At 38.8% G+C, this 10,702-nt stretch overlaps 1 protein-coding gene across 4 annotated transcripts in view; it reads left to right on the top strand.

Annotated features, from left to right (window-relative positions):
- Positions 1 to 5,850: 5,850 nt before the first annotated feature.
- The window catches only part of ARHGAP5 (Rho GTPase activating protein 5), an 84,158-nt gene continuing 79,306 nt past the window's right edge, over positions 5,851 to 10,702 (top strand). Inside the window, exon 1 of one of the 4 annotated variants that reach the window (XM_028505467.2) lies at positions 5,851 to 6,004. The gene's annotated coding sequence lies outside the window, so the exon portion shown is untranslated. Of the gene's footprint in view, positions 6,382 to 6,579; positions 6,725 to 10,702 lie in introns of those variants that run through there. The other 3 variants (XM_028505469.2, XM_028505471.2, XM_036029439.1) reach the window with 3 other exon arrangements.

Below are 10,702 nucleotides of genomic sequence, written 5' to 3'. Positions count from 1 at the left end.
AGATATATAGACAATACTACTGACAAAATTACATAATTAAAATAGTCATTAATATAGTAAAATGTTCTTTGCTTAATATGTTTTGGTCTGTAAAAACTTAACAAAAATAATCAGACAATACAATCCAGTGGTAGCAGTAATATATTTGCCTAAACCATTTCTTTCCATTACATCAGAGGTTGCTGCAGATAGAAACAGGTAATGACAAGGTAGCCTGTAAAGAAAGGTCTAAGAGATAATTAAGACAGAAGGGAAAGAACAAGGAAAAAAAGTAAAAAGAAAGGAAAAAGAAAGAAATATCTAAAGGAGAAATAAGAGAGAATAAAAGAGAAAAGAAAAGGGAAGAATAAAAAAGAAAATAGAGATATACATGGTAGGCAGTTCAATATCTTTAAGACAATTTACTTCATTCTGCTTTATACAACCTAAATTTTCAACACCACTATAATCCACATTTTTATTGCACAGTAAATATGTTCACCATAAAAAATTTTTAAATACAAAAAGCCCTGGCTGGTGTGGCTCAGTGGATTGAGTGTGGGCTGTGAACTAGGCATCGCTGGTTCAATTCCCAGTCAGGGCATATGCCTGGGTTGCAGGCCATGGCTCCCAGCAACCACACATTGATGTTTCTCTCTCTCTCTTTCTCTCTCCCTTCCCTCTCTAAAAAAAATAAATAAAATCTTTTAAAAAATTTTTTTAAATATAAAAAAGCAAAAAGAAGAAAATAAACATCAGCTATAATCCCACCACCTAGAATAAATCTTTATTAATATGTTGGCCAATATTGTCATCTTGTTTTTAAAATATTTTATTTTTACAAATATAAAACTAAGCACTTTTATTTTTTTGTGGCCTGATTTTTTTCACAGAAAGTATTGTGGATGTTTTTCTACCTCAATACATATATATGTTTAAAATATTTTAAATATTTGCCTCCATTTAATTTTATAAGACTTTAATTTATAGGATACATATAGCTGTCTATGAATTTTTGCTATTTTACTTTTACTCTGCTATCATGTTTGTAAAATCTCAGAATGTCTAATGTAAATGCTTTTTTGGGGAAAGAATGAAAAAGACATTCAATGTCTATTACTATGGGAAGCAAAGCTAGAAATAAATGAAGTGTATGTTACAGCCTGAAGAGAGATGTGAAGCCTGTTAGGGGAAAGATGAGTATTATTATTCCTCACCATGTAGATGTGTTCAAAGAAGCTATGTGTCCATCAGAAAAATCAGATTGTTATTTGAGGATCTTTTTGAAGACAATGCAGAAGCATGATTTGGCAAAGCAAGTATCCACTACTTATTTCAGCTTATAGTGACAGGAAAAAATGAGAAAGCCTTCATTTTGAGGTTATTAGACACTTTATTATTGATTTCAGAAATTCTAAGGCTTCACTAGTCCTTTAGAATGTTCCCTGATGTTTTAGATCCACAGTTATTTGTTGCTAATGGTTCACATTTACGTACTAGAGGGATGTTATGTGGAGAAGTATGGGTTGTGCTTGGTGAAGGACATCTAACTTGACTTTCACAGAATAATTCAGCGATTTCTTTAAATGATTTGTATTTTCCAAGTGATTATTTTAGCTGGTACTTCAAAATATAATCTAAAGCCTTCTGTTAGTAATAAATCTACAGAAATCCATATAACCTAGAGTGTTTCATATTATTATTATCAAACATTTATTGAGCTTTCTACCAATGATATTCTAGTTATTGTATAGGTTCAAACATTAATTTGTGATCCCTATCTAGAGGGGCTCACAACCCAAATTTGACCTAAAAAAAGTGGGAATAAGGGATATCCACAAAAATTATGTTCTGTGGTTAAATAGTCAAGCAATATATGTTCCTGCTACCCATTGTAATGGTTTACAAATGACAATGGTAACAACCTCGGAGAATTCAGTTAGTGGCCTTTCCTTTGTAATTATTTTTTAGCTTTATGGGGTTAACTGTATTGAGATTGATTAAATTCAAGCTGTGATCTTTTATAAAAACTCAATGGAGGGTCCAGATGGCCCAACAATACCTCCTTTCGTGAGAGGAAATAACTTGAAATTTTTGTCTAATTAAAGTATTTGTGCTGGTGGGACCTGAATGAATTGTTATCCCTTTAAAAGGAGTCTACATTACAAATAATCTTTATAAAATACTAATTATTCAAAAATAGAGGTCTACTTTCATTATTTCGGTTATGTCCTAGGACCAGAAGGGCATGGACATGACATTTTGAAGCTGGACTCTGATACCATCTTTGGGATTTCAGTCTGAAAATACAATTCTGGAAAATCAGTGGAACAAGGCTCTGTGAAACAAAATGCAATAGCCAGGAATGTCAATGTATTAACTTTCCTACTGTTCTAGACCCTTGCTCACAATTACCTAACTCTTGTCAAAATATTTTCTACAGTAACAGCCAAGACATAATTAGCACCTTTTCTTCATGCTGAAAATATTACTGGTAGACATAAAGTAAGTTTGGAGAAAACCTTTCAGTAACTTAAGTCAGCAAATGACCGCTATGATTATTGGTATATCTTGATTTGCCTCCTATGGGAATTGCACCCTATCTTACCCTGCTTGTTCTCCTCCCATCTGTACAAGATAGGGAGAAAGAGAGAAGTCTAGGCAGGAGGTGGAGTGGGGCAGGGTGGGGTAGAAATGAGTTGTGAAATTCAATAAGAAATTAGACAATGAACAACCATTCAGTGCTTTATTTAGTCATCTTCATTATTTTCCAATTTTGTATACTTTGTCTGTAATTAAGGTGGTATTCTGAGGTAGTCTGTTCCCCAAAGTGTATTTTGTATCAGACAGGCAAAATGTAATGGTCAATTTTGTCATGAATGAAAAGTCTATTTGGCTTTTTATACATTCTTGGTTGAGGCTACAAAAGCCAAAGTAGTTATGATCAGAAATTTCCAGCAGGGGGTGTAATTGCTCCTATAGGGTAAATTTTTTTGCAGCTAAACCACATCAAATACCAGAATCTCCCAGTGTTACCACAGATGGTCAAAGCTGGAATTTTGATTACATTTATATGGTTCTCATCTTTTTTGAGCCCCAAAAAGCCTGAATATTAATACTTTATTAGATTGTGTTAAAGAATAGAAATTTGTGGAGGATATTTAAAAATGTAAAATACCTGACTAAAGTCTTTACTAATTTTTTCAAAGTAACTAAGAACAAAGCTTCGGGTGATTTTACCTATCCACTACAGTAGAACAAATGCTTACTTTTTTTTTTTTAAGATAAGACTAAGAGGGCTTGGTAATATTTTTTCTCTCGTTTGTGCATAATAAACTATTCTCTCAAAATCTTTTTTTTTTTTTTTGGATGGTGAGGGAGGGTATTTTTCAGAAGACATGGCTCCTAATCAATTTAAAAAGATGCCATCTTATCCTTTGGTTTTTCTTATTTTCTGCTCTTTATTTCCTTTTATTTGTAGATACTTGAGCATTTTCAGCCATAGAACTTTGCCTCTCCCAATTCCTACTTTCAGATTTTTATTTGTACTGAAACTGTGTGCTTCATTTTTTTAGAACACCAACTAACATACAAACAATAAAACTGTTATCCTGTTTGTACTGGTAAGCAGCTTTAGACTAACAGTATCAACAAGGAACAAAGTCCTAAAGTTCCAGGTTGATTGAATCCAAATGGATAATCTAGAATGACTGAAATGTCAGTTATAAAAATTATTGCTCAAAAACCATGGCTTTTTTTTTTTTTACATTTTCTGGTGTCTTAATTATAAGAAAATAAATCTTCTCCTTTCTCCATGCCCCTCCACCCCCATAATATCATGTCTTGATTCTTCAGCATCATGTGTTTTAGAGGAAAGGTTAAAAGAAGGTGAATACTTTCTTTATATGTTAATGTGTCCTTGAAAAGCCCCAATTTGACTTTGCTTTATGTCTATACATGTCCATGGTTATGAAATTTCTGATTTGGGAAATAATTTTTAAATATTCTAGAGATGCTAGAATACTTAACATTTCAAAACCAAAGTTATGACTTTAAATTGGCTTCTTACATTTTCAAAGGCTTTTAATACAAAGGTCAAGAAATGCATTTAAATTCTTGAACATTCCAACCTATACAAGCAGTATGAGTACTAGTACCACACTTTGAAGTTTTCACTCCCTCTCCCCAATTTCCTCCCCTCTATGGTTACTTTTATTGCAAGTTTTCTTTAGCCTCTTCTTCCCTGCCTATGGCTTGTAACCCAAAGAAAGAAGTACCTATAGACCTTACTTAACCTATTAGTTACCATTCAGATAAAATGGAGTAGCTGCAACACAGAATTTTAGTGATACCTTTCTAAAATTAGAGAGTAAGAGACATAGAGAAATTAAACATCCCTCTCTTGCTTTTGTCTATTAAGATTACCTTTGAGAAATACAGAGAGTAGAGAGGTTGGGGTGGGGAACAAACAAACTGAACTTCTGCTGGAATTATGAGACATTTACTAAAAAGTATTTTCTACCCAAAGGCAGATTTTTGTTTTTCTTTACTCAAAGACATAACTGTATGTGGTTGGCAGCAGCTGCATCCTAACACTAAAAAGCAACCTTGACTAACTTCAGTACCTTATGTAACACAGAAATAAAGAATAACCTCAATGTAACGGACTTTTTATATGTTTACTGATGATGAACTGTTTTCAATGTAGGAAACCAATCTTTCCCCACAGAGAAATTCTAACCTAAATTGCTTTTCTTTTAGAATTAACGACAAATTGGGGTAGATTTATTTTTGCTCATTCTTTTATCCGTTGGCAACTATTTTGAGACTTCTAAATAAAAGATTCTGTTGACCTTGGGAAAGTCACAAGACCTCAGTTTCAATGGCAAAAGGAAAGGCGTTTTCTGCTGTGGTTTCTTTCTCCACCATTCAATGCCAATGCCCAGATGAGAAATACACCGAAAACCCAGGAGCCCAGGTGCCCCCAAAACTTGTGAAGTTTCAAAAAATATTGAATATATGTAAGGCAGTATAATAAAATCCAGGTTGAACTGGTAGTAGTGTGTGCAGGGGTCTTTGGGCCACCCTAAAACCCACCCCATTTGGCATCGCGCTCAATTTCCATGAGAAAAGACTAAATCGAGGGCCTGAACCTCTGGGTGCTGTAGGGACAGAGAAAAGGATTCTTCTGGCTCCCAAGGAGTTTTGCCTTCTGGGTGAGTACGTCACCAGGTCCCAGGCGGGTGATGTCTGTAGTTGACGAAGGATCCCCAGAAAGAAGGCTGGCTGCTCACGAGCAAGTCTCTGCTAAAGAGCTTGGGCGTATTCCTCCTTCGAATTCTTGAATGCTCTCATACTGTAGAGGGGTTTATCGAGAACCAGTCAGCGCCCTTGCGATGTGTTGCAAAGGCTAACACAAAGTAAGGTTCCTTTGCAGTATTGTTTGCTGTGTTTCGGCCAGAAAACGGAACAGAAGGAAAGGGAGAAAGCAAGGGAGGGTTCGGAGGCAACCTTGCCCTGGACTGCACAGTCTGCAGCTTCTAAATCGTGGAGGATGGGACACAGAAGGAGCACACTACCGAGACAGGGGAAAGCTAAGGAAAAATACTCTCGCCAATGGGTAAAAGGGAAAAGGTGAGAAGGAATGGAGTAGGAGAGGGAACCAATGGATGAGAGAGGCGGAGGAAGAAGGGGGAGGGGCAGAAGCCAATGAGGGAGCCGGGACGCGAGCGAGGACGGAGGACGCGGCCCCGCGCTGGCTCTCCTCCCTCCGACTCCAGAGCTCGCGCTTTCCCCAGCTCCCGGGAGACGAAGGCAGGGGCGGGGCCCAGCCCAGCGCGCAGCGCGGGAGGCGTAGCGAGGTGAGGACGGCCGGGGTGGGTGGGGGGATTGTGGAGAGGGAGGCGCGGGTACGCGTGCGCGTACCCTGTCGAGATTGCTCGGCCGCTCCACCCCCGGCCTGGTGTGTGGCTGCGCGCCCGCGCGCGCGTGCGTTCCGGCGGTGCGCGCCGGGAGAGATGCTGAGGTAAAGTTCGGGAGAGAGAGAGAGAGAGATCCGTCAGCTTGAGGGAGCCCGAGTGGCCGCCATTACTGAACCCCGCGCGGCGGCAGGCGCGGGGAAGGGGGGAGGGACGGGGCCGCCTTTGGTGGCTGGGAGGGAGGGTGGGTTACCCGGTGGCGAGAGCCGTAGGGCTTAAGGTTTCGGGGCGTGTGTGCTGGAGAGCGCGGGGGAGGTGGCTGAAGGGACGCGGAGCTCAGAGAGCGCGCCGGGGAAGAGAGGCGAGCAGAGAGTGGAGGAGGAGGAGGCGGCGGCGGCGGCGGGAGCGCTCCCCAGGAATGTCGCTGCCGCCGCCACCTCCGGGCCGCTGCCGCTGAGGAGACGGAGGAGACCTACTGTGTTAGGTAGGACCATGCGACCCCCCTTTTTCGCTCCTACAGGCCTGCCCTCTCGGCCCCTCCCCACCCCGCCAGGGACCCTCGCTGCCCGGCTTAGTCGCCGCCACCGGTTGTAACCAGTTCAAGGGGCTGGGGCCCCGCAGCCGCGGAGAGAACCTGGCGCCGCGCTCCGTCCTCGCGGGCGAGGCGGGGGTGGGGGGAATACCGTCGGCGTGAAGGGCAGAGAAGCCGGGGGAGGGGGTGCTTTCTCCACAGGTGACGGGCTGGGGTCGGCGAAGGCCTGGTGGTGGCCGGGTACGCGTCGGCTCCGCCAGCCGTCCGCTCTCTCCGGTCGCCTTGACTTGCCCGGGTAAGTAGGGTTGTGTCTGTGGGCTGGGTTGCCTCTAACGAGTTCCACCTGGAAGGGGGAGATGGGCGGACTCGTATTCGCGGAAACACGATCTTCGTTGCAAACTTAAGCGCCTTTCAGGGGACTCAGCCCTTTCACTTTTCCCTTTCTCCCCCACTCCGCCTTGGGTTCTCTTCACCAATTTCCCAGCCGCTGCTAAAACTCGGGGTACAATGCGAGAAGTTGCACTGCGCCACCAAAACAGAGTCCTATCGATTGACTCAGTGGGTTAAGGCTTCGATATTGAGTTTTCGCTAGAATGATAGTCTTCAGATTCTTCCTCTGTTTCCACTAAAGAAAAGTATCGGGGTGGGGGTGGGGGACCGCTCGGGAGCGCGCGCGCACTTATCCACACAGAAATACACTCACTCCCTCACACCCTCCCTCTACAGCGTTATTAGAAATGCAAGTAAGGTGAAGACTCGGTGTAGCTGAAGCTGAAAGGTGCTCAGAAGTAAAAGCAAACTGTTAGGACGTTTAATGAAAATGCGAGAAAGTTGTAGGGGAGACGCTTGTACTTTGGCCATATGACAGAGATCCACTTTGGGCCCGTGCTTGTATATAGGAATTTAAATCTTTTAAAGCTAGACCAAAAGAGGCGTGTAGATGGTGTGTACGCGCGTTTTTAAGTTTAAATACCCAATGATACCATTAAAAGAATGTTCAGAGGTAAAACAGTGAAATACGTCGCTGTATTTACTGGTCTTTGCTTATGCTGCCTTCTACAGGTGTTGGGGGTGGGGGTTACTGGTTCCATTTAACACTAATGCAGAACCAAAATTCAGTCTGAGCAGTACATTAGGGGGTGTTTGTTGACAGTGAGGATCTCATTCAATTCAGGGAATATTTCTCTAAATCTCCATTTTAAAATGGTTCTTTTAACAAAAATGCTGTATTTAGATGCAACTATTCAGAAAAACATTTGGTTAAATAAGATATTATATGTTTGGAAATATTCAGCTGTCAATTCCAGTTTGACTTTAATGTGATAGGATTGTGGTCTGTTTTTAGATATATATACGGACCATATAGGCAACCTACTAGACTGCTTCCATTTTTAATTGTTTTCTCGTTTGTGGATCTTACATATATTCTTTGTAGTTGACCCACATTTCTTGTATCTGTCATAGAGTAAAGGAAGAGAGTGTTAAGTGACGACCAAAAACTTATATAGGCCTTGGAGAATGTATGACTAAACATAGGATTGATTGAAAAGCTGGTTATGCCTCTGCATGTAACTTCCAAGAAATAGAACTACTGATCTGATTGACTTAGAGCAGAAATTAGAGTGGCACTAGATAACAATTGATTTGGCTGTCATGTGAAAGCCACGTTTTTTAACCCACTCTAGCAGGTCTTATGTTGTCATTTTTCGTACAAGAGCTTTGTGGAATGGGGTGGGTTACACTTTGATAGGAGAATTGTCAGAATTCTGATATTTTATCATATTTTTAGCGCTTCCATTTAAATTACTGTAGCAATTTAAAAAATGTATTGCAAAATTACTATCTTAATTCTGTCACATGGTACTTATCCTGTATGTTTTAAAATTCTTTCCTCCTCTCCCTTCTGTTTGAAAGGCAGATTTTAATACACTTAATCTTTTAGAGAAAATAAATTATTTTGACCTTGCAAGTTAAAGAGTTTTTAAGGAGTAAAATACTGTATTTACATCCCTTTTTGGAATTTACCCATTGTGGTCCATCTTAGAATAATAGTTTTGTAACTCACTTATTTACAATGAAGAAAAAGTTATGTCCCATACAATACTTTTATAGTTACGCCCCATACTAAACTGTTTCAACATTAGCAGGACTTAAGGTGAAGTGTTGCCTTTAGTATTTACTTTTTTAATATGAAATGGCATGATAGAGATTTTTTTGGTAGCTACAGAAGTTTTAATTGTCATGATTTCAGTTTTCATTGAAACTATTTTGAGTTATTTGGGCTGTGAGAACCATGATTTTTTTCATTATGCATCCATAAGTTATGCAGATAATATAAATTGACTGAAGAAGCATTGTGAAATATTCTGCTTCAGTAATGTTTATGTTCCTAAAAGATGTTTGTGAAACAGATTTAAAGTACACCAGGGGAATTTAGTTTTTAGAACTGTGAAGAAACTTTTGATAAAGTGATCTATCATTTGGTAATTTGAGTAATCAAGCTCCTATTTGTTTAACTGAAGGTTGTTACAGATCATTTTATCAAACCAGGAAAAGCCATATTAGTAAGAAAAATAGTTACAATGGTAAGAATTTTAATTTTAAATGTAAATTATTTGTTTCTCTGACTGTTTGTTGGACCCATTAAGGATTTTTCCAGAGTATCTTGAGACTTCCTCTAACAACCCACCCTCCCAAACAAGGGCAGCTTCTACTTTTCCGTTAAATGTATTGTACTTAAATATAAGAATTCCTTTGAAAAAAGAAATCACCTGCACTAAAAAAATTTTAAAGCCTTGGATTTGTTATACATTAATCCATATTACCTTTATTTAGCACTTATCGTGTGCCTGACCTTGATAAATTAGAGATGGTGTAGCTCAGACTTACTTAGTTGAAGAGGTAGTTAACTATAGTTACAGGAGTTGAAGAGGTAGTTAGCTGTAGTTATAGGAGTAAATAGTTACAAGTACTAAGAGATGCAGAAAAGAGAACAGCTATTTCTCTCAAGGCCTCTTTGGGAATCCTGTAACAGAAGAAGAAAAAATTGAATTTGGATGTTTTAACTGCAGAAGTTTGAATGTAAAAGACAATAAATAAGGTTGGTCTTTCATTATATTTTGGAGGTTGACTGTCCACAACATTTGCAGTCAAATAAAATAGGTTGTTAATGTTTGGTCATGTTTGTGTGTTTTGTTACTTAGAATTAAAACTATTACTTGTGAAAAAGAGTTATGCATAACTATTTTTGGGGTTAAATGTGACTAATGTGTCACTTGGTTAGTGTTTCAAGCTTTTCATTATGAAGAATTAATGATAAAAAGTTTTCATTTTTCTAGCTTCATATTAGATTTAGCTTATTTTATTATCCTTGACCAATATTTTGTTAAGAAGTTGAGCACTGAGTGATACAAAGCAAATACAAATTATTACTCCCTTAAGAGAACGTATAGTTTGGGGAGTTTGACAATTTAGGAATTATTAAATGCCATTTCAAGGTAGAGTAGAACTATGTACAAGGCAGTACATACCGATTTAAAAATCAGTGCTAAGGAATTTAGATAAAGGAGATAACATTTGGAAGTTTCATAGGATTGGGATAAATGAGGTGGAGAAAGGCTTTCAGGTAAGTTGGTGACATGGGACAAAAAGCAGAGGGAAGTGAAGGATAGGTTGGCAGTTGAGGGGAAAATATAAAGTAAAAAGGTAATAGCATAGATTTGTACTGTATGAGCCAAATTGAGAGATTTGGAGAAAAATATTAGAAGTATCAGGAGGAATGATAGAGAAATAAATAATGTTTGCGTTACTATCTGGTCTCTGCTGGATTTTGGCATTGTTAAACAGCCTTGGAAAAACGCCTACCATGGCTGCTTCTGATTAAGAGTATAGCTCATTTTCTTCTTGTTGATCCAAAATTTTATGTTTCTTTTTCTACACTTAGCTTTTTAGAGCCAAGATAATTTATCTACCTACCTATTGGTTGACTACAGAACTAGTGAAAATTAACATTCCTGTGATCTGTGAAATTGAAAGATTCATATTTTATTCTTTTTTACTATGTAACCCTTTGGATGTTTCTTTAGAGTATTAAATCAAATGGTCCCTTAAATAATTTTCTAAAGTTTCTGTTCTTTATTTGTGTTACTAATCTTCACCTTGCCTCATTTCATTAAGTGTATTTTCATTTGTCTTCAGAAAATAATGTTGCCTGAAAGTCAAGTGATACCACTACTTATTGCTAAAACTGATTAGTTTGTCATAAAGAAATACT

This window comes from Phyllostomus discolor, chromosome 1 (genome assembly GCF_004126475.2).
Source record: "Phyllostomus discolor isolate MPI-MPIP mPhyDis1 chromosome 1, mPhyDis1.pri.v3, whole genome shotgun sequence".
Classification (NCBI taxonomy): domain Eukaryota; kingdom Metazoa; phylum Chordata; class Mammalia; order Chiroptera; family Phyllostomidae; genus Phyllostomus; species Phyllostomus discolor.
The sequence above is the reverse complement of the archived record's forward strand: the minus strand, read 5'-3'. Positions and strand labels throughout refer to the sequence as shown.